The sequence below is a fragment of the Oryzias latipes genome, chromosome 2 (assembly GCF_053564925.1).
Source record: "Oryzias latipes strain Hd-rR chromosome 2, Olatipes_Hd-rR_3.1".
Classification (NCBI taxonomy): domain Eukaryota; kingdom Metazoa; phylum Chordata; class Actinopteri; order Beloniformes; family Adrianichthyidae; genus Oryzias; species Oryzias latipes.
Window position 1 is genome coordinate 8,198,527 of NC_136238.1, and position 24,884 is coordinate 8,223,410.

Genomic DNA, 24,884 nt, shown 5'->3' on the forward strand with positions numbered 1-24,884 from the left:
AAGAAAAAGCTTGAGTCCTCATTTAATGGCGAGCAAAGCCCCGGTTGTGCTTACAGGAGCGCAGACTTACTGTACAGCATAAACCGAGCGAGGCTGCTGATGACACGTGTCTGAACGCATCTCCGTCAAGACAAACCTGGCCGTGCTTCCCTGTCAACAGAATGCAGCTCTACGCCGGCTTTTTCCCCAACAGACGTGACATATTCAGGTGCCTGCTTAAGATCAGGGCGTCTCTGTTCTCCTCAGTGTTCTGAGAATCTTCAGTGATGAAACTAAGGAGATTTCCGGTTAGAAAACGAGAAAACTCCAATGAGAATGAAGATCCAAAGACCAAACCCGAAGGCTGAACGCACGCAGACCTAAAGACTTCTTTACTGGTGTTTTCAGGGGTGTTTTATCATTATTTTTATATTTATTTATTGATTTTTAACACATTAAGAAAACAAAAAAACAATCGGTCTAAGAGAAACACATGTGCAAGGAGTCACGTTCAAACCACACAGCAGAAAGAAAAAACTAAATTAAGCAGGAAATAAACTTGGTATTAAAACACAAATGCTCTTTTAACCCTTGTGCTATCCTATAGGGTCAAGATGGACATTGACGTGTTCTCCCTACCATGACAAAGGTGGATAAAGGTGGAAAGATTTCATGTAATCCATGGACACCAGTGAAGATCACAGATCAATGAAGAAAAAAGGTTCAGCGCACTGTCTAGTGGGTCTAGATGACCCAACTCCCAACGTTAAAGGGCCTAGGATAGCACAAGGGTTAAGAATAATTGTGCCAATATCTAGTCCAACGTATAATTAAAAAAAATTTCCACGTTATTGCAAAAATCATCTTTGTAGTCCAGTCAACAGGTCAAGTAATCTAGAGTCCAGTTAAGAAGACGCTTTCTCACACAGGAAATAAGCATTTTATACAGTTGTTTATTATATTTACCATGAATAACAGGCAAACCCAATAGTAAAACAGAGGATTATTGTTTAAGTCCGTAGACAAAATTGCATTCGTATCCTGATTAATGCTATCCCAAAAGTGCCGTACTCTTCAACAGGACCAGAAGGTGTGAGGAAGAGTATCAATCTTAGTGCTACACTTGGGAGAAGAGTAGTGTTACTGGAGTGTTTTTGTGCAAAATGATAAAAATTGACATAGCTCCTAATGACAGTTTTCAGGCTTTAGGTAGAACTTTGACCAGTCAGGGACTCAAATTGGTAGCAACTATGGACATTTGATTGGGGGAAGTGCCAACTGTTTGAAAATTAATTTTGACCAGCTGGAATTGTATGACACCAAGTCTTTTATTAGTTTATAAAAGTTTACATGGAACTGGACCCTCATTTTTATCAGATTTACTTTTAGTCTATGACCCTCCCAGAGCCCTCAGGTCCACAGGTGCAGGTCTGCTGGTGGTCCCAAAGGTCAGAACTAAAACCCACGGCGAGGCCTCCTTTCAACACTGTGGACCTCGCCTGTGGAACAGCCTGCCTGAGGACGTGAGGGCTTCAGCCACTGTGGAGGTTTTTAAGAAAAAACTTAAGACACATCTTTTTAGTAAAGCTTTTACATAGTTTTTACTTGTCCACATGTTTTTATTTGATTTTATAAAATTTGAACAGCTAATTTTATTTGTTTTTATTTTAAAGGAGGGATGTGTATGTGTTGGGTTTTTGTGTGTTTTTATTAATTCATTTATTTTATTTTTATTTGCATTTATTTTTATTTTTATTATTATTACATTCTTTTTACTTTGTTTATTATTTTAACTAAAATATATATTTTTTTTATCTTATTTTTTTTATTTTTTATTTTTTTTTATTTTTTCCTTTGGTAAGCACTTTGAGATGCTATGAAGCATGAAAAGCGCTATATAAATAAAGTTGAATTTGAATTTGAATTTGAATATGTAACCCTTGTGCTATCCTAAGCACTTTAACATTGGGAGTTGGGTCATCTAGACCCACTAGACAGTGCTCTGAACCTTTTTTCTTCAATGATTTGTGATCTTCACTGGTGTCCATGGATTACATGAAATCTTTCCACCTTTATCCACCTTTGTCATGGTAGGGAGAACACGTCAATGTAAGGGTGGGGTCATCTGGACCCCATAAGATAGCACAAGGGAAAGGAATACAGCTGTGAAAGAGAAAGCCTGGAGCAAGATTTGCGACATTTGCACCGCTACGACAATTCCCAACGATGCCCTTCCCACTGTAGGTAAAAGGTAAAAGCAGTAAAAGAAAAAGAGGAAAACTCCCCTCTTTGCTTGGTAGCGCGTTCTTGAACCCGCATCAAATTCCCGGAGTGGACGTAGCTTTAGGCTTTGGAGTCGCCATCACTGTGTCAACGTAAGTGAGCAAAGGAATGTGACTGTAAATGGTAAATGGCGTATACTTGTATAGCGCTTTTCTACCTACAAGGACAAAGCGCTTTTACAGTCACACACACATTCACACACTCATTCACACACTGAGCACTTGGGGGCTTCAAGGACAAGCGCCACATAAGTATATACTATTGACCAAATTTAAATTTAAATTAAATTTTATTTCTAAAGCACATTTTATGTAAAGAAAACAGCTCAAAGTGCTGTACATAAAAACGAACAAGAACGCAAAAACACCAATCCCCACTCACGCAATAATATAATTAAATAAGCCCCTCATAATAAAATACATAAAAAACAAACACAAGTAACAGAGAAATGACTATAAAAAGCTAAAGAAGAGAGTCTCTGAAACGTTCTCCTATAAGGATGTTGCAACAGTTTAAGATCATTTTATTTTTTTCAACTGGTTAACAGCAAAATTGTTGCATTTCTGGCTATAAAGGAGCAACTTTTCAAACTAGCTGATGTTTGGTTTTTATAACTGCAATAAAAATAAGTTATGAGCATCAAAATAACGGCATGATTTGTTGAAGAAACTCAGGTTTTTATTCTTCTTTGGAGATAAGGAATAGACTACCATTTAACTTTTTTATGATAGCACACAGGCAAGTTTATGGAGTTTAAAAGAAATAAATATTTATGCACCAAATGAAATATTTTATAGGATTTGCTATTTGCTGTTGTGTATACAGAGTTTTAACCTGGGATACACCAACATTGTCAGGATTTTCTGCCGTCTTTAGGATAATTTCCGACAACCTTAACCTTCTGAAGCAAGTCTGAGACAAACGTTTTCCCAAAACCTTATATTCTTGTAATATTTTTAGATAATAGGCTTAACATTGCAGATTTTGATTCCATTCTGAAGTTTTTTTCCTTTCTAAACTATTTTCACATCCTTTTCTCATTTGCCATTACTGTACATTTATGCTAATTGGGAGGACAATAAAACACTAATTGAAAAAATTTAGAAGGAAGAAGTTCAGTGAAATTCCTAGTAAGCTTTACAAAAACCTATAGGATGTGTTCTCCAACCTTCACTTATCAGGAACTGGGATTTCTCAAACTTCCTTTATAGTCTCCTCTGCATGTTGGCTTTCACCATCATGATCAGGATTTTTTGGGGTTTTAGGCATCTAGACTATGTCCCTCCATCATTCTCATTCGATGTGCGTCTGTCGTTCATCTTTATCATTGTCATTACTGGAATCAGAGGAAATGTAACCTCTGTAGTATCCTGTTCAATAAAATGTATCCATGGTGAAATTGGTGAAAAGGGTTTGTTTTTTGTGAGCAGCCAACAAGCGCTCACGACAACAAAAAAAGCAGGTTTTGAACCAATAATATGTTTAAGGAAAAAGTTAGATTTCCAGCTCAGGTTGAATGAAGGGGAAACACAAGTGACATTTGCTCATCAAGTTCTTTGATAAATGACAAAAGGGTCATCGAAAGCACGTCAGGATGTAAAGAAACAAGTCCACTGACATTTCCGTCACCACAAAGAAGCCTTGCAAGCATTCCACAATGCCACATCAGACGGCCTTTGAGCCAAAAAGCCACAATAACCCTTGAGACACAGATGCAGGCAAAACTGGCCGGCGTCCAATGGCGGCGCTGCTGCCATTTTCCCCTAATCAATGGCCGATTGTCATCAACATTTGCTTCCTGTAACCACGGCCTCCTCGGAAAAGCAAGGGGCTTCCACACGCAAAAATCTTATCTTTTTAATTAGCTCCCAACGTTGGCACAAAATTATTATTTTTTCAACTTCATTAAACAACGAGCAAGCGGTTGAAATACCAGTCGGGCTCAGCATCCCTCCAACTCGGTGACATTGTGGACTGTTTGACATGAAAGAACACTATGGGGGTGAAAAATGTGCATATGATGCATCGTAATTAATATTTGATACTGATGAGAAAAGATTCAAAGTCACCCTCTGTTAGAAAATCTGGTCACATACTACGTTCACATGCGACTGCGGTGCCAATGGAAGAAGATTAATGAGTTGAATAAATTGATATCCAAACATGATTTGATGCTTTTACCATACCAAAAAAAAAAAAAAATAACTTAATGAACCACCGTACTGCTCCGGATAAACAAAAACATACCCAAATGTTTGGTTGTTTTTTTTTTTAATTAAAAGCAAAAAAAGTTACATTTTGTGCCAAAGCAAACAAGAAGTTTTGCCCTCTACCGTGGCCTAATTCTGACATGCAGTTGTGGGGAAGTCTTACAGCCTGAGGGAAGAAGCTGCCCCACAGTCAGCGGACTCAAACAAGTACACAAACAAGCAGCAGGGTAAACAGACTGAGGCTGGACCACAAGATGCCCTTCTTTGTGCGCCTATGTTGCCAGAGCTGGATGAAAAGATTATGTTCCTGGGTGGAACAGTCTGCCCGAGCATCCTCCTGGGCTTCATGCGGTGCCAGGGCTGTCATGGCCGGTCAGGAGAGTTTTGATTGTACCTTGAGCACACATTTTCTGAGTGTGTGTGTGTGTGTGTGTGTTATTGTGTGCTGTCAATCCAAACAATCTGCTGCAAGGATGCCCAGAATCCATCAAATTAGAGAAGGCAGTTGAGCTTGTCCAACATCCAGATATATGTGCTGTTATTTTTACCATGTAAGGGCAGAGTGGCGATGGAAAGCTGCGGCAGCAGTCTTGAACATCCAGAATAAACTGGATTGGGAATTTAAAACCACTTCAATCAAGATGAATTATCATGAAAAAATATAATAGATTACAAAGAAATAGGATTTTTATATTCAGGTAGTCACTTCAAATTCACCCAACGCCAAAGGAAATGATGCCCAATTTCATTTTGCACTTAAACTATTCGCTCTAATCCATTTTGATGCAAAGATACGAACACACAAGGGTTCAAGACCGCGTGTTAGGAAGTTCTTGAATGCTATTTTACCCCATGGAGGGGCTTTATTCTCCCCTTTCTAATTTTTGTAGCGCATGTCAACCACCTACAGTTGGTAGAGGCTTGGTGTGAAATGTCGTAGCGGTGCAGATCCGGTGAATCTTGCTCCAGGCTTCTTCTTTCACAGCTCTATTCCGATATTTGAAAGACCTGTTGACATTAACAACAACAAATATTTTCATTCATTTTTCCTTCATTTCCGTGAAATAGACGCCATCTAGAAGTCCCTACCAAATCTGAGTTCCTCATCTTTTAAAGTTTGACCTGGTGTAGCTTTCAATGGGCATTCAATGGTTGCCCGTCTTGTACATAGAGCCTAAAAACAGTCTTAAAATGTGTGTAGCTACGTCTTTACACGAGAGTTCATACTTTTCATTGGAAGTGGCCGCTTGAACGTGTAAAGTGTCTCAGTCAGTCTTTGTTGGATGCCAGATCATAGCATGGTCCAGTCAGTTTTTCCAACCATGACAGTTATGTCGCCATCGGTGAGGCTAAACAGCTAAGCAGATCTTGTGATTTTGAGGCAACAGCTCCATAAAAACAGAGGAAGATTGCATTCTTTTTTATGCCAGAGTTGCTTTTTGCTTTGATTGGTCTAGAACATGGGTGCCCAGATTTGGCCCATCAAAGGTCGTCTTTTGGCCCGCCAAGTCGTGCCTGCAGAAGCTGCAGAGTTTTTAGTTAAAACCCCTTAACTATTCCCAATTATTCATGGAGCGACAACGGCAATCCGTGGCTGTACTTAAAGAGTACAACATACGCCGCCACTACGACACTAAACACGCAGTTTTTTCCAAGCACAAGGGTGAGGCGCAAAAGACAAATTCTAGGGAGTTCCAAGCTATATTTCTGTTACATTAAGCCACCCTCGTGATGCCCTCGGCAGCACAGGACAACGCCACATCTACGAAAATTCTAATTGCCTAGAGTGGGAGATTCAAAGAAAAATGTTACTAAATCTTTATTCTCACTAATGTGTTTACCTTGAAAAGTACCAAATACAAATGAATAACCTAAACTATATTCTTTATTCTCTGCTTTTATTTCATGAAATGCCAAAAGTATTGTATTTGGCCGACGGACTGGGATTACATTTAGATTTTTGGCCTTTTGAGCGAAAAAGTTTGGTCACCCCTGGTCTAGAACATACAAGCAAACCTTGGACCTCCAGTCCTGGAACAGGGATCTTGGTTTGCTGGTAAATAAACCTTTCTTTCCCAGGCTTTTATCAGGCCGAAGGTAAACCAAAGGAACTAAAGGACACAAGTGTGTTTCTAATGTAGGGTGGGGGGACAAAAATGTGATTCTCAAATAAAGGTCATATGGAGGTGTCTCTTCATTTGGGCATCTGCCACTTAATTCAATATTAATCAAATATTGTGATATTTTTTTTTTCATTTCAGTTGGTTGTGGCTAGTGATCAAAGCTATATAAAAATTTGACTTTTACTATTAAAGTCATAAAATCTGTTAATTCTTGACAGTAAAAACTAAAAAAAATAAAGTCGGAAAAACAAGATAACTTTGAGGAAATGTCAGTTAGCAGATCCTTTAAATGGATGGTGTGGTAACAAAGAAAACCTCCCTTAATACACAAAAAGAAGCCAAACAGAGCCATGTCTAATAAGGTGGAGAGGCTACTAGGGTAAAAAGACTGAAACTTACGCAACTCTGCAAACATCTTTCACTGGCGGTAAACCCTCCCTCAACCTGCTGTGGCGGTCCAAAGCCTCAGCAGGTATTTGACAAGGCCAGCAGTTTAGATTTAGGGTTGAGAGACACAATAAAATTTCACCTCACATCGTTTGACAATTTGTCATCCATCACCTGTACGCTCCCAGGCTTGTGGAGCAAGTCGACAAAAAATAGCATCGCCACTTTTTCAGGCCGTTACGGGTCTGAAACGCAGACTCTCATTATCCATCAAAAGAAATGAGGACCTCAAAGGAAAGTCTTGTTAAAATGCAACAACTGCCGACATGTCAGAGCACTCCTCTGCCAATTTCCATTTGCACTCCTTAAGGCCACCCAGCAGCACAAATACACGCCAATCAAACTTTCGGAAAATTTGGTCTATAGAAATGACAATTTTGTAAATAAGTTGACTGAATAAACTCGCATTTACTCCACTAGTGATATATAACCAAAACATTCAGGTTCAGATACAAAAAGTTCTTTACATACCAGTCAACCTTGTATTTTCTTTTAGCGGTTTACGCTGACAAACGAGGAAAACTCTTCCTAATATACAATCAATTAAAATTACAATGTATATTATTAAACATAATAATCTACAACCAGAGTGTAACACTTAAACATTTCATGAAAGTTGTTTAAATCCTCACTTCCGCTAACCGAAAGATTTCTAAATGAGCACGACTCTGAAGCTGTGTCAGAATTCCCACCCTAACCGCTAACTACTAAAAAAGTATATAGTACAGCACTATGTAGTGTAGTGCTCTGAATTTTAAAAACAATACGGACACAATGCTCACTAGGGCTGCACGATATGAGGAAAACTCGCGATATGGGATATTAGAGAATAATATTGCGATAACGATATAATTTGCGGTATATAAACAAATAGCAAAATAACCAAAAACATCATTCCCATTTCACTGCAACAGTTTAAAAATTATACTCCAAATGACCCTTGTCGACATAGGTGACAAACATCTAACATAATAGGCCTCCATCCGATTGGTCAACAACTTGAAGGCGTCCATCCGATTGGTCAAATCCATAAAGAGATTTATTTGATTAGTAAAATGCTTCAAGCTGCCATAAGATTGTTTGAACACATTTAAGGTCTACAATTTATTGTGATTTTCGTCGTCTTTTGCGATATACATATTGCAGAGATGGATATTGCAATAACGATAAATTTGCGGTATATTGTGCAGGCCTAATGCTCACCATTTTTATTATTTTTTAGACTGCGAATATGACGTCATCAAATTCAGAAATTAAAAATCTGATGAGTCCACTGAGTTCTGAAGATTAAAAACGTTGATGGTTTATTAAAGATATACATTTAAATCATTTTTTTTTTGGCAAAAATACATTGAATTGTGGTCTATATTCGCAGATCTAGTGAGCATCGATGCATTTTTGCAGAGACTTCTGGGAAATTTCCAGGGCACTCGATTTTGGAATTGTGCACTATATAGTTCGTAGGGAAGGCATTTGGACACAACCCCGAGACTCAATTTGTACCTCAGTTTTCCATCATAACCACTTTGACCTTTAACCTTCAGCCTATATTGGAAATTATTTAAGATCTCTCTGTTTTTGAGGCTAACTCAAGGCCTCGTCAAGCTTTATCAATATTCAGGAAAAAGGGTGTCAATGTTTTATTGTTGCTATCGTCTTACTTTTAGACACATGGTTATTAACTGGTGAGGAATGAAAAATTCAGAGCAGCTGTCTAACTGTCAGAGATATGATCAGGGAACACAATAGAGCAGGAAAAAAAACAAGTTATCCCCCTTTATGAAATGAATGAAAAGGATGCTAGATGTCAAAGAAAAATGTGAAATCTTAAAAAAGACTGCTCTCCGTTAAAAATCCCCCGATGAAAGCTTACCCTGTCAAGAATCCTATAGGGCCTCCATCCTTTAAAGGGAAGCTCATCCGAAAGGTTCTGTCACCTGCCTCTCACTTTTTGATTGTTTTTCCTTAAGCATTCGCGTTTCTCCTCCACGCCGGATTCATCCAAAATTCAATTACTTTCAAGTGGGGATCAGCGGGAGACAGGGGGAGCACCCTCGGGTTTAAAGTTTCGAAACGCATTTCGTACTGTAATGAAACAATATCTCCAATCTACAGCCTTCAAAAAACGGCCAGGTGGACAATTAGATTATGAAATTTAAAAAGATAGTTTGTCAAATGTTTACTCAAAAACAGACTGGAGACCCCCCCGTGTTGGACTGGCTGTTGGTCTTGGGGTGTGCTACAAAAAAATTCAAGTAGGAACTGACAAGATGAAAAACTGACCTAAAGTTGGGTCCTGTCTCACTACTTCAGAAAATTAGCTTCAAAATGTGGCTCCAGTCCATCACAGACACATATACAGTTGCCATAGAAACACATAACTTCCTCTACATTAAGAGACTTTACTGGGAGAGCTAAAAAACATGGAGGAAGGCAGAGGCTGCAATTACAGCTGCAAGTACAGTATTTAAATCTGTGACCATTGGTAAGAAGTCCACAATTTGCCTTTTACAAGCTATATCTTAATAAAATGTTCATATTTCAAATAAAAAGACAGTTTTAAGTTAAAAAAAACACAATTGAAGCTTAACTTTCGACAAACTCTTGCCACAACCTTGCAATGACCTCGTATTCTGAACCGCTGGTTGCCAGGAGATTTGAATGAAGCTACACACACACTTACTTGGTAAACAGAAAAAGAAAATAAAAAACGTTTTGTTGATTTTCTGATTCTGAAGAAAGTTTTATTTTGGAAAACTATCGGATTCTGTTCACCACATCCATCTATGACCCCCGTCTTGATGCACGTCAAGTCATTCGTCTCGGTCACGTGACCTAGAGAGGCAGCTCGAACCAGTAAGTGTAAAGCCTCAAGCTTTAAAGCCAATGAAAAACAAAAAAAACAAAAAGTGCTAGCACAGTTTCTTTAGGGAGAAGAGAGCCAGTGAAGAAACCAAAGAAGAGCCTTCAATTTCATCGAAAAAATAAACAAATAGACAAAAAACAGGACTCTTCTTTGAAAGACGGATTTCTGGAGGCAGATGTTTCCACATACCAGAATCCGCTTTACCCAATACGCAGCAAATGATTCTCAAATGTTTCACATACGCAGATAATAAAGTTGCAAACAGGTTGAATTCATTGCTATAATAACTATAAAAAATACCAGTTTTACAACAATAAGTGTCTGTTTGCATCTTTTGACGCCAAAGGCAACCTTTTCATCGCAGCATCTAAGTTTAAACCAGCCGCAAACATTTGACAGAAAATGAATACTCAATAAAAAAGTTGCAGAAACTTGTAAATGAATTGATGAATTTTCTTAAAGCAAGGGTGAATTAGGCAAGCATCTGTTGAGAAACCTTACCACAGAAAATGTTCCTCTGTGTTACAAAGAATTACACAATCAATAAGGATTTATGTCAAAAAAATGATGACTTATCTTTTTGCCATGTAAGATCGTCTGAGCCTGAATTGAGTGTCATAATGGCATTCTACGAAAACAAATCTACTGTTATGTTTACTGAATTTTTACAATTTAGAAACCTCATCTACAAATTAGCTTTCTTTCATTGAGTCTTCATTATCTCTAAAAAAAATAAAAAAAATAAATCTGCTGATGTCTTCCAAATGTTTCTTTGTAATCTTATTTTCTTGTAGCATTTCAATTTGAAAAGAAGATTTTCCAGAAACTGAAGCTTAAAAATAAAGGGCAACTTCCGCCCCATTCAGACGACTCCATGAATGAAACTGGTCATTTAGAAGATTGATCAAAATTCAACTGTTTTAACGTTTGCATTTGGGTACAGACACATGAACAAGACTGTTTTAAAGAAGAAGCCAGAAATGCTCCAAAAGGCGCATTGACATGGACGTAATTAAAGGTGGTCAACTCAAATATGCTTGTCCGAGAGACTGTGAAAAAAGCTTTTAAGATAAGCAATAAGCTAATCTGGCCCCTGCAGTGGATGCAGTTTATTTTATTTTTCTTTCTCCAAAGGTCTTGCCTTTTTCCAGGACTCAGTTGAAAATAAGATTTTTTCTTTCTTATTCTCTCTTTACTGGAAAAAAAAAGATTAATGGAATACATTAAATACATTTTGACTGAAGAAATCAGAATAACCTTTTGACGAAGTGCAACAGGTCAAAACACCCCAGTCTGTGCTTCAAAGACCCCTCCCTGACAATCAACAGTTTCCTGAGACATTTCAAATTAAAAGTCCACTCAGAGTTATATGGATCGTCACTTCAACAATGAATTCACAGCTATTTGAAACTCAAATGCATTTTAAAATTTGACTAACACCATAGAATGAAAGCATCACTGTGATTAATTCACATCCATGACATCATAAGTGTTTTAAATGTAACTTACTCACACAGGTAAAGCCATACGGGTTCATGACACCAGCTTAAACATGGCCACAACTCGTCTTTCGATTCCTTTACTTTCAATGTCGAAGTCACTGTTGTACAAAGGGGCGGAGTCCGAGGGGCGGGGTTTCAGATCACTCATAGGGAGCACATATCATTTGCATACCTCAGGAGGATCTGGTGAGTTGTCCACAAGGCTGCAGGAACAGGTGGAATACCCAAACTCCAGGTTTTTTTGTTTCCGTCTCTATTCTTTTTATTTTTTAAAAGGTATTAATAGGCCGGCACAAATAAGATGCACTCTATAGATGAGCAATCTGAAGCCAAGACACTCAGACTCCGCCCCCTCGTTATTTCAAGAGGAAACGAACATGGTAAATATATTCATTCATTCATTCATCTTCTTCCATTTTATCCCTTTTGGGGTCACGGGGCTGCTGGAGCCTATCCCAGCCACTTATGGGCGAAGGCAGGGGACACCCTGGACAGGTCGCCAGTCCGGCGCAGGGTCACACATATCACACACCCATGCACTCTCACACCGAGGGAGAATTTAGATTAACCAAATGACCTATGAAGCATGTTTTTAGACGGTGGGAGGAAGTTGGAGTCCCCGGAGAAACCCCACGCATGCATGGGGAGAACATGCAAACTCCACACAGAAAGGTCCCCCATTGATGTTGTGTTTCAGGTACCCCAGCCAGGACTTGAACCGGGGGCCTTCTTGCTGTGAGGCAAGAGGGCTAACTACTGCGCCACCGTGCAGCCCTTGGTAAATATAATATAACATAAAAATGACAAAACAAATCGACTAAAAATGCAATAAAAGTTTGACTTGAAAGGTACATTGTATATAATTTGTGGTTTGAAATACATCTTTTTATTTGTCAATGCCTCGTTAAACTGACATTAGTACAATGCCAAAAAGCCAGACATAAAAAAAAAACAAAGCTCTCAACCTTTATGTCTCGATGCCAACGAAACAGCCGATCAAAAATGTCTTTTCTGACTTGCATCATAAAGATTATTTAGTGTAGCTGCTAAACAACATGTAACATGTTTTTTTTTAATTGGGTGAGGGGCTTCAATTGTCATCTATGCTCTTAAACATAAGCAGCAACACAGATGGCTTGGAAAGAGGCAATAGGAATCTAGAGTATGTCTCAAAATGAGTGTACAACCTTTGGGTCTCTCATTACACCCCACCAGCTTCTTCCCATGTCACCTTTCTGCCCCCATCCTCCTACCTCCAGGCAGAAAATTGAAATGTACTCAGCTTGGCAAGTTAACATTTCCATTTGTGAGAAACACTTTTAAGCCCTTATACCCTTGGCTGACGCACAGCCCACCCACACAAGTCTGTGCTCTCCTCACTGAATTATTTCATTTTAGATTATCTAATAACCCTGCAAACACTGGCCTCCATGTTGGACCCACAGTCATGGGAGAATGTATAGCCTATGCCACGTCAAAGGTTTGGTTAAATAGACTTTGGTCTAAATAAATGTGTTCTTTACCAGGTTTATAATGCAACACTGGATGAACAATTGTTACAATATAAGGAACATATGTAAGCAGGTCTTTGGTAAGCAACTTTTACATTATTGCTTAGCTTTATTTTGTTGGAACCACTATTCAGATGTAAGTAGACCATGTAATTAGTCACGTTTCAGAATAGTATTGTAACGACCCAGCCAGTATGTCACTTTAGCGGGGAAGCAAAAGCCAAGCTGCTAATGAAAAGGCTTCATTGGAGAGCTGTCCGTGCCACATACACCGCACAACCCCGGACAGTCTCAGAGACAAAGAAATAGGCAGAGAAGCAAGGTTTAGCATCAATGCCCATTTATTTGAACACACTCAAACAGCCCAAACAGCATGGATGTCTGTTCTGTTCCCAGCCCTCTCACTCAAGGTTTTCACACTAAGATTACCCACTTCCCATGAATCTTAGGGGCTAAAAGCGGGGCTAACCCCCAGATGGCTACAGTATTTTCTTTTTGTTTGACTGTTATTTGTTAAGCAGATCTGACTATAAAACATTGGCGTACAGAAGGCGCCACGGCTGACCCGATAACTGCTTGGTGACCAAGTCTTCTGTGCTTTGACCTTAAGGTGAAACAGGTGAAAAAGTCTTGAGATTGTTGGTCAGTGGTGCAAATCCCTAGATAGTGTTTGTCTATCTGTGAAAAAGACACCTAGCACCAGTCTCCCCAACTGTACATGTAACCGGTTGCTTGCTTTGAACAGAAAAGTCTGTTAAATACAATGTACAAAATGATCTTTCCAAGGTAATGTGCAGAAACCAATTGTCCAACAGGGAAACGTCCACTTGAATTTTCTAAAACAACAAACAATAACTTTGTTTTATTAGTAAAATGGTCCAGCTGGTGTATTTACCAAGACGTACTGGTCATTTGCCGCTTCTTTCACCAAGAAAAGCAATAATAGGGTTATTTCTTCACAAATGGTATAAAAATATCTTTGTTTTGTTGAAAAAACAACAAAAAAAGTGTTTTTCTTCCTTATTTTTAAAAATGGTAACATGGCGGTGGGGTGAAGAAAGAACAGCAGGAAGGAAACGCTGCTGGAAGCTCAAACTGAAAAGCAATCCACTAAACCTTGTAAAAGAAAAAAACATTAAAAAAATTCACAAAAGACAAATGCCTACATTTTAAATAATATTTATTGCTTTAATTTAACAGTATACCAATGTCTCTTTTGTATAGTATTAAGGACATGATTTTGTTTTGAGACGGTATCGACTTAGAGCTCCAGTTCCTTAACATTAGACAATGTAACTAAGTATTAAGAATCCTATTAACATTGCTTATAAAACATTTCAACTTAAAATTACAAGATATTGAAATATGAATAAAATCTTTTTTCAAATTTCAAATTCCTTCAATTACCAATTGTTTTAAAAAGTGAAACCTTTCCACCAAACTCTAGTTTAGACTTGAAGCAAATTACTGAGGCCCTCTTTTTTCATTTTGAGGACAAAAAAGGTAGAAGTTGCTAAATTTGTATCTTTATTTTATTTTTCAATTAAAATAAATTATAGTAAGGTGAAGAGTTTGCCAGAATATTAAATTAGTGTCTTGATTTTTTATTAAATAATAAACTTTAAGCTTGAACCAATTTTTACCTTTTAGAGATTAAATTTGACTAAACGCAGTTTTGTTATGGTCCTAAGACGGAAAAGGGGAAAGAAAATAATAATTCTAATTCCTTTTGACAGCCTACAGCTAACAATGTTGGTATTTTTACCATTACAAATGTTTAATATTGAGATTATGCTTTTATTTTGACTTGATTTTATTGTTTTGGATGCGATTTCCTTTGGTTCTCATGGTTTATGTGTCTGAAAATGCTTCATGGGAGTTAAAGAATAATTAACCAATGAGATAAACACCACCAACCAGTGGTAAATCCTTATGTACATCCTAATTTAAAACTGATCCATCTCCAAAGCTTTATTGAATATGTTTTTATTTAAAGCCAATTGAAACCATTTAAAAATCTACCGGTGTTCAGTTGTTAATTTTTCAAAACGAGAGCAATTACTGGACTGTCACCCAGTTATTTGTTCCATTACAGCAGTAATGAGAACTGAAAACACTGTTCAAACTGTCAAAGTCCACATTTTTCATTAGTATGGAATATAGTTTAACATCCTAATGTGATTAACACGATAAGAAAATGCAGATCATTTGGTAAATCCAAAAAGACAAAACCAACCCATAAAAGTACTTGAATTTGTTCAAATGATCAACTAGAAACCATTGTGTCACACAGCCACTACGAACATTTTGTGCTTTTTCCACGTAGGAAATTTCGGTCTTTATGATACATGCGTAATATACGAATTTGTGTTGTTGCATACCTCTTTCGTTGACATGTATAGATGTCCGTTGAGGGTTTTGGCCAACGGGTCTTCCTGTGAAATTTGGTTTTTAGTTGTTCAGAAGTTTTGGGTGAGAATTATGCAGTTCAGGCATATTTTATAAAGGAAATCTTACACAATTTTGCATGATTCTTACAAGATGCATACACAAATTTGTGGCTTTCCATGACCGTTCCAGGTATGTCTAACAGATTTTCACATGTGTACCACCAATGTATAACTTTTATCTGGCATATACAGTGCATAGATCACGTTTAAATTACGTTATTGACACATGAATCACTAACGAATTGCATCCAAACAGCGCAATTAATCACGCTATAAATAAATCAATGTTCAACGTTGATTTCTATGTTCTTTGCTGTGTTTATTCATACTTTTGTGGTTTTAACGTGGTTCATTCGCGATGCATCTGAGAAGATTTCACGTAACAATCACAACTTTTCTCACTTTTTTTCCACAAATATTTATGTATTCGATTCAATTTTCATCTGTGCAACATGCGCAAAATATACGTAGTGGCTGTGTTACACGGCCTTAAGTCATTTACTTTTAGTTACAATCTTTCATTCATAGATGTGTGCCAACTAGCACAGCCTGGTTGGGATAGCATAACGTATATTTTTGTACCTGTAAGTGGAACCACACGTCTAAATAGATGACCCCTAAGCCATTAAAAGGCTTATTAGAAATTAGAAATCCATTGGATTAAATTGGTTCAGCAGAAATGTGCTTGGTGTGACCAAATATTTACTCTGCAACTGCATCTGTTGTGTTTAGGCCTGAAGTATCGACTCACCCAGCTGTGCCAATCTATTTGTTGGTTGGGTGTTCAAATCCAAGACTTGGTAGTCCATTGTGGGATTGAGGGACACAATCAACCTTACATCAATCTTTACTGACTTTGAATCAAAGCGTCTTAACATAAATGTAATTACAGGACTTAACTTCCATCTTGTTAAGGCTATTTAAGAGCTAAATGTGTCACAGATTTAGAACTGGTATGTTTAAATAATAAATCATCCAAAAGGAAAATTACTGGTGTTACCACCAACCAAAAAAACAATGTGAGCATTTTAGAATCTACAGCATAAAGTTGACTTAAACTTTAATTTTTACGGCAGAGGTTAAACATCTCTTTGATAAAATTCATGAAATTCTTCTCAAAAGCCCTTGAATCAAATTTAGGTGGGAAAAAAACCCAGCATTTACAAAAAAGGGTGCGATCTAAGGACCGAGGTTTGCTGCAGGAGCTGCTGAAGTCTCAACCTGCAGGCCTCTCTTTAGTCACGTTAGCTATAGCAGCATCCAGCTATAGCATGCAGGTGCATTTCAGAGACATGCTAAATAAAAATCTCAATTCCTCCGGCTTCCACAAGCAGTGATTAGCTATTCACGGACTACGGCATTTCTCTTTATCTCTCTCGCACACAACCTGTAACGCAGATTTTTTTTTTTCCTCAGCGCCTAAATTTAAATCTGTGACACTGACACTGATCTGCTGCTGAACACACGAGTCTCTAGGTAACTCTACGGTATGCTAATGCTATTCAGTCGAGAGCATCAAAGTACAGGTTCTTTGAGGAGTTCTGGCTTTTAATGACAAAAAAAACCTGCACATTTTAGACTTGAACAGCAAAAAAAGGTTTTCACTGGATATATCTTGTTAGCAGTTTCCTTGAGAGAGTCTCTGCAAAACTGCAGAGAACCTTTTCTTAGATTAAAGGGAATTATTAATAGCGATCAATACAACACTCAACGAATGTACTTAAATCAGAAAATGCAGATGCTAAAAGCCGACAAAAATGAGAAATAATGCCCTGGTAGATTATGTAGTTTGCCAAATGACTGCTGCTGAAAAAAAACTGTCTTGCTAAGCAGCAGAACCGTGGGCTGATTTAAGAGGGAATGAGAGAGGATTGTCAGATTATTAACACAAGTTAATAAACGCCTACCTTAGAGCTGGAAGAATCATTAAGGGCGCAAAACATTTATCTTGGATTTTTTTTTGTTTAATCCGTCACCCAGAACTAAAGCAAGATTTAAGCAAAAAGGTGAACCAGTGCGAAACCCAAAGACAGAAGGAAAATAACGAGTCGTCCAGAAAAAAGAAAAGGATGCCAAAATGAAAGATTGAAAATAGACAAGGAGATGACCAGGAGGATGTAATTTAGTCATGGACGATATTTTAGTTTTGACTGAGTGATCTGGTAAATAGAACCCAAAATACAAAGTCATTAAGCTAGTAAAAAAAAAAATAACAGAAAAAACAGGGGAGGGGGAAAGGGTAGGTATTACCTAAAAAATGGTTCTGACACAATAAAATGAACAGACAGGGGGGTGGGTTGGCCTGATCGTGGACCCCATTCTACAGTTTACCTTTATTGAAGAAAAAAAAAATAGTACACCTAGTACCAAGTACAAAAAGACCTAAAATTAAGAGAAATAAAAGTTGCTACAAGACGTCCCCTTTTAACCCCTCATCCCCCGCTGGCTGAGCGGCTGTCACCCCACACCTGCCAAATTATATGACACAATTCTTACAAATTCTTTAAGTAAAACGAAAATAAAACAGATTTTTCAAAGTGGCAGCTTTTCTGTAGGTTTTATCTCCATAGCAACCATTTTATTCTTTGGTTGCCTGAGGGTGACGAGCAGGTCGGTGAAACTTTCAGAGGAATCAGCAAAAGTAACTTTTAGGATTTCCTTGGCAACAGGGGATTTTGGTTAACACTCCTAAAATGTTCATACGGTGTCATATTGTTTTATTATGGTTGAGCCAGCTTTTCATTTATTAAAAATACACAATATTCTATTAATGCATTTGCAAGTAATGGGGAACTGCAAAATTTGCAAGATTAACTGTTCAAAATCTAAATATTTTAAAACCAACTATTTTTCCCGAAGTAGCTTCCCATTGGTGCTTGAAGAGGTATGAGGCAATAGATGAAAGGAGGAGTTTTAATCTGTAGAAGGAACTAAAGTTTTTTTCTTTTCTTTTTTTCGAAAATTCAAGATGCCGGCCTCTCGTCGAGATCAAAGATAAACAAAACTTCACAGTAAATACGAGTCAAACGCACAGGAAAGAAGAATTGCAGAAACAATTTGGGCCTTGGAGTACAGGATTTCTCCGGAACATAAAATACAATTACAACAAAAAAAGGTATTGTTCAGAAAAAAAGAAAAGGTGTGCTTTTAAGGTTAATGCTAAACAATACAAGGTTAATGATAAATGCCATTAAGAAACTAGGAAATAAACAGGGTGATAAACACACGGATGTGGTCTGATCATGGATACCATTCAACAGCTTAACTATGTGATCTGCTAAATATGACTAAATATAAAAAATAAAAATCTATTAACCAAACAAAAAAGAAATGTGAAGATAGAAAATTACCAAGTCGAAGAAAAAAAAGGTGGTGGTCCTGAAAAAAACAACATAAGTTGTGCGATAACGATTAATGCTAATAATTAAGATCAATGATTAATGCTATTAAAAAAGGTCAAATTGAACAGGATGATAAACAGGAGCGAGTGATTTGGTCATGGATGACTGTTCAGTTTTGAGTATGTGAGCTGGTAAATTTTACAAAAAGAAAAAGTTTGTATGAAACATAGTAAAGAAAACAAAAAAGAAAGTCAATGATTTAATCAATACTATTACAAAAATAAAAATAAAATAAACTTATATGTAATAAACAGTGTGATGAAGAAGTGGATGTTTGGCCGTTGGCCACCCGACTCACATCTGACAATAAAGCAAAACGAAAATAATGTGTATAACTTAGAAAAAAGGAAAAGGAAAAAACAAGAAAGTAAGAGAAATCGGGTCATCCATTTAAACTAGGGAATCCGAGAAAAACAACAGTCGTATACTATTAAGAAACATGAAAATAAGTAAAACCAAGGGGATGTGGTTTGGTTATGGGTCACGTGATTCAGTTAGAACATCTGATAAATGTTACTAAAAAGGGGGAATAAATCTTATGACCTAAAACAAAGCAAACAGTAAAGACATTTTTTGTTTGCTTTTTGTCCTTTATGTACTAAATAAAATGTATATATCAAAAGTAAAAGTTGCACGACGACAGATATCCATTGAAAATCTTGGGTCCACTAAGTAAGGATGCTGTGAACAGGAAAATAAAGAAATGTATTTTCTTTACAGGAACAGGTGTCCAAACTGCACTGAGCAAATATTTGTTACATTTATTATGTTAAATAATCACAGTCGTGCTAGCACTTTTACAAGGCTACACGAGAAAACGCCATTTGTCTTTATAGTTCATTATTCAAAAAAAGACAGGGAAAATAAGAAAGAAAAAAACTTAAGAGCGAAGGCAAAGCATGCTGTAGCTAGCGCTGACAGCTCAACTGCGTCATGCAAATAAGCTTTCTCACAATAACGGACGACCCACATCTCCACGCCAGGCAGCGTGGATTCAATATCACAGGATAGGGAGCGCTGCGTCCCCAGGCCTTTCTTGTAAAGTGGGCCATAAATCACAAACCCTGTTGAGAGCCGGTCTCGGTGGGTCCGGTCCAGGATAGGGTAAACAGAGCTGTGATCCGGCTGGGAAAGAGGCAAACCAATACACCCCCCTACCTTCCCAACAGCTCCGATGCAATGAACGTCTTGGCAGCATAAAATGATTACCTCCATTAGCCGAACTGGGGGATGCATTATTGTGTGGAGTTATGTTCAGATATATAGATGATGCTCATGGATTTAACTCAACTGATTTCAAGCTTTTATTATGGGAAAGGCTGTTCTTACATGTCAGACCCCTCACACGGCATATTAATGAGCTTTAGGAAATAAAGAATACATTTGCTTACTACACATAATGCATATCATTTTTTAGAAATGCATGGTTATCCCATAACGACACTGGAGTGGTTTCTTTTTTCCTCTGCCAGAATGATCTTCAAACATTGCCAGTGGATTACTGTGTCACGCAAAAGAGTGAAATCAATCAGCAGAACTGAGGACAGAAGGATTACCCTTTGAGGAGCAAAATGATTAATGCATGTACATGTGAATATTAAGGGCCAGGAATTGATGTGATTTTTGGACACCTTCGCAGTTATAGGTTTGCACATTGATCCAGCTTTTTTTCTGTACCTTCATTGACTTTTTGGCTCAAGTTCTTCACTTAAACCTCCACAGATTTTCAGTGCTCTTGTGTCCGTTTACTATCTAAAACTCTAAAGAACAATTTAAAATATTGTTGCACACTAAAGTCACATTCACACTGACAGCGTTGGCCCACAACAATGTTTGTTTGTTTTGTTTTTTTAAGTGTTATATTCAAGAATAAACGCTTCAGAGAATACTCTCATCTTGGCTATAAGCAACATTAGATTTAGTGCCAAACACTGGAGGGACTGTCTTTGTATTTGTCATTGTAATTAAGGTTTTTATGGCGTGGTATGTATATGTACTCTTTTTATCTTGGTATTTATTCTTATCCTTTTTAATTACCATAAATTCCGGACTACAAAGCGCACCCAATTACAAGCCGCACCCACCCATTTTCACATATTAAACTACTGTTAAACATATACAAGCCGCGTCAGAGTACAAGCCGCATGTAATAGGCAACATGGTGAACCTGAGAAGTCACATCCTGACTCCCAGAGTAAGTGTGATGCATTAGCACTCTGTGGGAGGAGTCAGCCTTGCCTCATGCTCATGCATGTGACTATACCCACATCTGCCAAACAGCATGGACCTCTATTCTGTTCACAAGTTCCTCAGTTATGGTTTTTTTATTTATTTATTTATTTTTAGTTTTTTTTACTTATTGACAATCTAGGTATCATACATAAAATTACAAACAGTAACCATATAATCAACATTACATCCCTCAGTTATGATGAGGAAATTTATATCCGCGATTCCCCATTTCCCATGAGTCTTAGGGGCTAAAGGCGGGGCTAACGCCCGGCTCGCCACACTGTTTTACGTGTTTAAGAATGAGCAAGTAGCAGCAGTGCATGGAGGGGTAAACGGAAGAACAGCTCTCCTTCCGCTTGTGTCACGGCAGCATTATGGGAGTAACAGGGCTGGTTAAAAAAACACACCGGTAAAATACAGCAGCGGCGACTGATATCCTTCCACAACAAACACTGTTGCTCCGCGGATGCCTCTGCGGTCCGCGCTCGCCCCGCGCGCTCCCCTTCCTATCGTCTCCAACACCTCTGGCCAGGGCGACTCCAGGGAGGAGCAAATCGTTTCTGTGCAGAGCAATCGGACTTAATGCTGTACGCTTTGTGGATGAGGGGCGGATGCGTTGTTACGTGTGGGAGCCATCAGACTGCCATCGGCCCTGCAGCTCTATGTGAACGAGCAGCAGGAGAACATGTCTCCAGCTCACACGGAGGCTGTGAGCTTTTCAATGCAAAATTCCGGACAGTCCTTAGAAACCGTAAAACCGATCACGTGGATTTGTGTTTCCAGTCGTGTCCCGACAAAATAAAGGCTGATGTTATTCCCACATATGCAGCCAGCCGAGTCCCAATGACTCAGAGGTAAATTCACTCCATGCGCTGTTCTCTCCGTCACGTAGTAGAGCGGCTTTTCCAAACCCGTTGGTAATGGTGGATTTTTTCACGCAGGTTTTAACGATTGCTTTTAACTTGAAAGTTTCATCATATTGTAGCGGCGATCACGTGCACGTTGGGTCTAATGGCACCAAAGGATTCTGGGATGCGGCCGGGCATGCGTGTTTCGTATTTTTGAACCATGACTGAAGTGTCTAAGACCTGAAGTGAGGTCCGTGCTGTTTGGCTGCTTAGTGTGTTGAAAAACAAATGACTTGTGCTTGGTGTTAGTTAAAAATTCAAACCATTCACTGAGTCCGAAAGTACGTGCATGGCGACCGCCAATTAAATCCATAAATTAGCCGCGTCACCGAATAAGCCGCAGGGCTGTAAGAGCAGGAAAAAAGTAACGGCTTATAGTCCGGAAATTACGGTAATTTATTTTTATTAAGTATTTTTTATTAACTCTATACACTGTACCTCAACTTGTGTTTTCTTGACACTGTGTATTTTGGAAATGTAGTTGGTCTGTGTACTCCTTTTTACTGATTGGACCATGAGTCTGGAATAAATTCTATCCATCCATCTATCCATCTATCTATCAAATTGAACTTTGGTTTAAAATAGACCAGCACAGTAAATCACAAATTTATCGTTACCGCGACAACAAGCTGTGCAATATGCACATCATAAAAGACAGCGAAAATTGCAATAAATGGTTACCTCAAATGTGCTAGAAACAATCTTATGGCAGCTTTTAGTATTTAACGACGCCTTCACGTTGTTGACCAAACGGATGGAGCTCTTATTTTAGATGTTCACCTCCTATATAGATGAAGGTCATTTGGAGTATAATTTTAAAATTGTTGCAGTAAAATGGAAATCATGTTTTTGGTTGTTTTGCTCTCTTTTCATGTACCGCAAGTTATCGTCATGGTAATATTGATCACTAATATCGCACATTTTTCTCATATCGTGCAGCCCTACTTTAAAGTGCGTCTCTCAAGTGCATCCAGTTTAGAGACACCCTAGGGAGCATCAGGCGTGGTAAGTGTTTCGACGTACCATGCTCCTCCCTCACGCTAATTTACGTCAGCAGTGTCAGAATCATGAATAGACTGTTCGACAAGTGTCTAGGAGTGAAATTGATGCACGTCAAAACAGAGGCGATGGACAGAAGTTTGAACCATTGACTGTATATACATAACTGAACAGAGCCGATACAACGTCACCCACAGAAATGTTTAACCTCTGGCTCCAACCAAATTAAGCCGATTCAGTCGCCTTTTTTCCACGATACGGACGTCATCATATCGTGGACTACAACGATTGGTCTGATTCGGTTTAAGTCAACGATTCCACGGGTACCACTGTCGCCAATCATGAGTAAACTTGCTCAAAGTCCACACCACTTCCTCTGAAAGAAAATCTGTCAATCAAACGTTCGAGGTGGGGTCAGAGGGCACCACATGCTTTTACTAAGGCATCTGATTGGCCAGTTTTATAACTTAAATAACCTGCAATGAAGAAAAACATATCATGAAAAAGAATTAGGATTAGCAAGATGTCAAGAAAAAGGAAGCAGACCAGGTATGGTTATTCTGACCAATAGAATGACTGAGTAACAGCTGTGCATTTCTCTGTAGGGATTTTGGCTTCTTGGACTCAGCAGGTACTTCCTGTTTGGAACGCAAGGGGGGGCTTAATCAGTCTAGCTCTCTATAAGCAGTCAATGGTTAAAATTATTATCATTTATTTTTTTAATCAAAAACCCAACAATAAGTTCACAATTTTTAACAGACAAATGGTACTCATTGTGGGTTGAAATAACTAAGTGACCATCCAAGTACGCCTGGTATCCCTCTGGTACTTCACGTGAAGACTCTGCTAAATGCTAAATAGTTATAAACATCTGATCTGACCTTCAGTTTCCATCCTCCAGTGTATGAAAAAACGTATACATAACTTTTACTTGACAATAGTTTTAGTTGTATGTCAAATTACCATGTCCTGTATAACAAAACACCCAACAGTCTTCAGAGAGTTAATCAAGACTTGAGACGTGCAGATGATGATTTTTCATCACTGACAGGTGCAACATCATTATGTTGATTTAGCAGTCGAGCATGGCATCCAGCTGCAATGAAAATGAATCTACAGGCTGTTTTGTTGTTTTTACTTTGGAAGAACAATGCACAAATTAGAGGGTTTAAACAAAAGCTTTTTGGATCCAAACACTATGAATGCCAAGGCCAAACTGAATTTCATATATATTCAAAAAAAAAGCTGTAAATACTATGTTGTTCCAGGTCTTGTGGCTAATGACAAATGAAGAGCTGCTAATGAAGCGCTCCTTGATTTCACTCACTATTAATCCCCCGATGCAGCTGTTCTATTTAAGCCCGGGCTTGGCTCAGAGAGCAGGATTTGGTGCAAACACTGCATTTCCCCTCTGTACACTGATGTTCACATTGATACAGCAAATGCAAACAGGCCTCCTCGTGGATCCCAATTAGGTACCCGATGTTCTGCACTGTAAGGTTAGTTTAAAAGCCTTAATTTTTTTCAAAAAAACTAACAGTGTGCCCTTTTAATTCAGAGCACCTTATATATTGATTAATTCTGGTTGGGCTTAATGATGTTGAAGCAAATTTGAGAGGTGCACAGCGCTCTGTCAAAATGGGTGTGATTGAAGAACCCGTCCAGCATGTAGGACAAACAAGTTCTAGAGAAAAAGAATTTAATACAGTCTCACTGACGTTTCTTTGACTCTTTTGTCTTGACTAATGTGACCTACCCTGTGCTTTATGTATGGACTAATTTATCTTATTTGCCATTACAAACAGGGTTAGGTGTTACTGTGAATAAGCTAACGTGGCTAACGTGTAGCGGTGTTAAGTGTTAGTAACAACGATACGAGTTTGCGTAGTCACAGTAAAGTTATATATATCTAGCTATATCGGCCTGTTTTTTAATCTGTTGCAAACAAGATTGGGAGTCAAAGGTATGCTGAA

General features: G+C 38.2%; 1 protein-coding gene across 6 annotated transcripts in view; it reads right to left on the minus strand.

Annotated features, from left to right (window-relative positions):
- The window catches only part of LOC101172314 (interleukin-1 receptor accessory protein-like 1), a 466,015-nt gene that overhangs the window by 331,893 nt on the left and 109,238 nt on the right, over positions 1 to 24,884 (minus strand). Inside the window, exon 3 of one of the 6 annotated variants that reach the window (XM_078931991.1) lies at positions 71 to 272. The exons of the other annotated variants lie outside the window; for them this stretch is intronic. The gene's annotated coding sequence lies outside the window, so the exon portion shown is untranslated. The remainder of the gene's footprint in view (positions 1 to 70; positions 273 to 24,884) is intronic. 6 annotated transcript variants of the gene reach the window in all.